Source organism: Myodes glareolus, chromosome 2, assembly GCF_982192425.1.
Source record: "Myodes glareolus chromosome 2, mMyoGla1.1, whole genome shotgun sequence".
NCBI lineage: Eukaryota > Metazoa > Chordata > Mammalia > Rodentia > Cricetidae > Myodes > Myodes glareolus.
This window is the reverse complement of record NC_142027.1, coordinates 76,826,231-76,831,059: the sequence shown is the minus strand read 5'-3', so window position 1 is coordinate 76,831,059 and position 4,829 is coordinate 76,826,231. Positions and strand designations below refer to the sequence as shown.

Sequence of the window (4,829 nt, the reverse complement as noted above, 5' to 3'; positions counted from 1 at the left end):
TCACATAAACTAGGTGAAAGGCTTCGACCCCATCCCCGCCCCGTAGCAGCCCTAAAATAGAGTCTACCTCAGGTCCTGCTCACCCAGCTCAGATATGGTTTCTTCCCAGAAGCATTCCCTGACTCTCCACATTCCTCCAACCGAGCTGGAGACATGATTGCTCCATTCTCTAAACATTCACAAGTCTCGTTCTTTCCTTTTCTGACAACGAGGAGCAGTTTTTGAATCCTGTAACTCTCGAGTCAGTAGCTTTCTAGACTCTGACATGGTGGGGGGGCGGAGAGGTCGTCTTGATGTTGCTTTCAATATCCCTCAACCCACTCCTGGCGAGATGAATCGGATAGGAAAGGAACCTGGAAGATGAAAGACACATTTGCTGGACAGTTTGCTTTCGGGCCACAAAAGCACTTCTAGTTTATTAATTTGGAAATTTGAGTTCCGCAGGAGGGATTTTTGGGAGCATTTTCTTGGGAGCTTTCGAAAATTCTAAAATTCCACGGCAGATTATTTTATAATGTTAATAGCACGAGCTAGAAGCAAGTGAGGACGCATGGAAAGCATCAGACGTTGCTGTGAAGCAGAAAGTACACGCGCAAACAAATCTGAAGCGTTTCCATATTAAAGTAGAGAAACCCTTTACGTAGCAAGCTGAAAACTTGGAAGACTTGAGGTTAAGTTGGTTAGCAGAATTTTGAATTAACACTTTTTTATATACAAAACAGTATGGAAGTCATAAGATGTCTGGGCACAGTTTCCCAGGCATCTCCTCAATGGATTCTGGGATCCAAGCAAAGGTTATGGAGCTTAACAACGCAGAAAGCAAAATGCACAAAGATCTTCATGAAATCATAATTTTTAAAAAGCAAACACCAAAAAAGAGAGAGAGAGAGAGAGAACTTAAGGCAACTCGGAGGTTTCAAAGTGAGAGCAAGATTTTATTAGTTAGAAAACATCATGCAGATTATATTATCTAGGCATTATAATGCAAACTTTAAAAGGAAGTGCTCATTATGTAACGTTAAGTGAAAAAAATCAGGCCATAAAATGAAATATGCATTATGCATGCATATGATGAAAAGACAAGAAATAGATAAGAATATGCAGAAATACAAATAGTTGGATATGGTGTAGGATTCTGGCTTGTTTTCTGCTTTAAAGACATTACATCATCTTCCCAGTGACAAGCTACATTCTGAGTTATTGAAAACAAAGTCTCATTAGCTTTGTCCCTGCATAAATTCCCAGAGAACACATTATTCTTATTGCTTTCCACCTCTGCTACTTGTCTTTGATTTGGACCTGCTCCACCTTCTTTTACTTTTCATTCCTTAACTAGACTGGAAAAAGAAGTAGACCCTCATGACACAAGGAAGCCAAAGGCACCAAACTGCGCAGAAGCCCTGCATCCAAACTGGAAACCAGCGGAGCGGCTTTAATACCTTAGCTTCTCCCCAGCGTCACAAAGACAGACCCAGATTCTTCAATGACCACAAGTGGCCTCGGTTTAACAAGCCTTGCCAGCAAGGCACAATGTTCCCATCCTCAGAAATAGAGCCCGGCAGAGCTTCCAAGGACCCATAAAAGTCTGCACTCTTGGAAGAATGTGACAACCCTGGCACCAAACACAGATTCGTCATTCTCTATATTAAGAGAATGTTCAGTTGCATCAGGCTTTTGAGCAGGGCCAACACTTAGTAAAAATCTGAAGTTGGCAAAGTCACTCTTCATCTAGCCCAAGGCTCCTTTCCCCCCAGCTGATGGATAAGAGCACCGCAAGACTTGACAAAGTCCTTCCACACTCGGCTCGCATCTGAATCTTGTTGTCGCCCTAATTACGCTGGTGTTCTTGCTAATTTGACATTTCAGAAGTGATCACCGAGGCTCAAGCAAGGATAGTGTCTTGTTTAAGGCTCCTCCACTAGTCCAGAGACAGACAGAGACCAGGAGGACAGTGAGGCCTCTGACTAGTGCTCGTCCTCTTTCTTCTGAGCACTTACCTCATATGTTTCTCAATGAGTACTTGGTGCATGGCCCTTCTCAAAAATACTCAGTTTTTTTTTTTTTACATGACACATGGGGAAAAGGGAGCAGACAGTGTGCAAGCTATGAGAAGAAAAGGCAAGGTGGGATTCTGAAGGGGCTGAGCTTGCCTGACCTGCTGGATCTGAGGAACCATAGAGAAACAAAAAAATTACCATTTTTATCTTATTTATTTTTGACAGTGGGGTGTATGTATCTGGAATGGTCCCGATTTAAAGCAGAGAGTATCCGGACTGCAGCTGTTTTTGCTTCTCCAAGTCTCCATCTCTCACTTCCTTCTCAACCCCATTGCCTTGGAACCTAGAATTCGTGAACAAGGGCTCTTGAGGCATGAAGCCAGGGTGATGCTGAGACCTGGTACCTGAGTGAGAGAAATGCAAACACCAGATGGATCAGCCTTCGTTTCTCATTGCCTCATGCTCTCCCCTAAACCTCCAAGGCTGGTGGATTATAAGTTTTTCTTTACTAAGGGCACATTTGAGGAGTTGATTGGTGGGGTGAAGAGTGCTCATTTCTGGTTTCTAAAACCTATCAGCCCTCACTCTGGGTTCATCTTCCATCCCCAAGCTCCACCCTGAGCTCTTCGGTACCTGTGTAATGGAGTCTTGCCTTCATCTTCTGCCATCATCGTTGCTGAACAGAACCAATCACTGACTTTAAGAAGTGGAAGCTCTTGGCTCAAAGAAGAAGCAAATGTTTCCAAATGAAAAGAACAATTCCACAGAAATCGAAGGTATTAAAAGCGACACGTCAAGAAATTACAAACAACCTTTTCCTCCTTCTGGGTTGAGTCATCCAGCCCGGATATAAGGGGTTGTACCCAGTTTTGTTGTAACTTGTTAGAACATGTTCTGTGGATATCCCCAGGCGATGGACTATTGGGGGGGTGAGTAAACACAGGAGGAGTTAATCTGGGGAAGAGGGGGTGTGAAGGGAGGAACTGGGAGGTGTGGAAGGAAGGGAAACTCAGGAAGTAATGTATGAGAGAAGAATAAAAGTTTAAAAAGATTCTTTAAAAGTAGTGGCTGGAGTGGAAAATAAAACTAAACAAGGATCAACTGAATTTATCAACGGATAAATATAAGTGGGGTTTACCCACCCCAATGTGATAGTGAAAAAATTGCACACACAGTAAAGGGGTCATATTAGTAATATAAAAGGAGTCATAGAAAGAATCAAATAAAATGTTGAGGGTAAAAAAATGATAATTTGAGGCTGGAGAGATGGTTAAGTTGTTAAGAACCAGTCCTGCTCTTGCAAAGGACTCAGTTCAGTCCTGGCACCCATGTCAGGTGGGCTATTGTTGAACAGCAACTGCTTATTGTTTCAGCTCCAGAGTATTCAAAACCTTCTTCTGGCCTCTTAGACACATATGCATATAATTATAAATTAAAAAATCTTTAAAAGTATGAGAAAATTGATAATGGTGGCACCTAGAAGCAGAGATTCGTAAGTTCAACGTAGTAGCAAACCGGGAGATTGGCTTGAGGAAGTCATTTTAAAAGTAGAACATATGTAGATGTTGTGTAGCAGCTTCCTCCAAGGTTGAAACTTTCCATCCTGAAGGGAAAGCTCCTTAAGCTGGAAGATAACCAACACTAAAGAGTTCCAGGAAGTTCCTGAAACTGACCAGATTCACCAGGGGCTTCTCTCCCAAGGGTAAATGATAAAGACTGCCCAGAGTCACTTTCAGACAAACCAAGATACAAGTAAGACACTCAGGCCAGACCAGTTGCCTGGAAGAAGCAGAAACCAACCAAAATGCCTGGAAGAGGTCTAAAACCAACTGAGTCATTTGGAAAGTACACTCTCTAACCTGCTGAGATACCTGCAGGCTGTGCTGTGTGCTCCAGGTTCCCCACTTTTGTGAACTGTCACCCATCCTGGGGTGGATGTTGGTGATGCAGCTGTCCTTGAGTCCTTTCTGCTCCTGTAAATAACCCCTCGCCCTCATTCCTGTAAATAACTTCAGTCAAGCTCATTGGTTCACCAAGCTGACGTTTGATAGTATCTGGACTTTGGTCTGTCACTGGCTTCCTATCTGGAGTGAGTAGATGTGCGTGTTCGCCTCCCTACAAAATCTTGTTTACACAACAATAGTCAATAAAAGCCAACGATAGTCCTAAATTTTTTTAAAAATGGGGAAGAGGAAATATTTACGGGAATAATGGGAGATAATAAATGGTAAAAGTTCAAAGACTGAAAAAAACCCATAGAAGAAGATAAAATAAAGAAAACCATTTCACACTGGTTCAATATTGTCAAGACTATAAGTGGGGTAACCAACTTCTCTCTTCATTGCATTTGAAGCCTGATCCCAGGACGAAATTTACACCTAAAAACTGTAAACATGGTCAAAATCCATGGCTAGGGAGGGCATAGGCTCTACTATAGAACTTACTGATATTTCTTTTGTAAATGGTCATTGAAGGGGCCCTAATAGGCCCAAGCATGGCAAACATGGCTCTGGCAGGCCTTGCCCTTCCCCCATTTCTTCTTCCTAGCTAAAAGTCATTAGATTACACCCTTAGAGCAAGTCACCAATGTCTTTTACCTTATTTGGCCACTACTTCCTCCTGAGGCTGACCACCAAGGTCTAGCTATCAATGTATTAAGGTCCAGAAATCAAACGCCGGCTTTTGACTACCCTAATTAATATTCCCAATCAAAATTAAGCATGTCATCCTAACACAGAATTTCTCCATTTTTCTTTAAAAACTGCCAGTTGCCACGGCTGTCTCCTCTCTTCCAGAGCCCGTCTTTTGTCCCTCTACGGTAAGTATTCCTTC

The 4,829-nt window shown here is 42.6% G+C and overlaps 1 long non-coding RNA gene across 1 annotated transcript; it reads right to left on the bottom strand.

Annotated features, from left to right (window-relative positions):
* Positions 1–2,191: 2,191 nt before the first annotated feature.
* Positions 2,192–2,920, bottom strand: LOC125413236 (uncharacterized). The gene is made up of 2 exons (XR_007235896.3): positions 2,631–2,920; positions 2,192–2,401 (listed from the first exon to the last, which is right to left on the bottom strand). It is a non-coding gene; the product is annotated as an uncharacterized LOC125413236 (long non-coding RNA).
* Between the last annotated feature and the right edge of the window lie 1,909 nt (positions 2,921–4,829).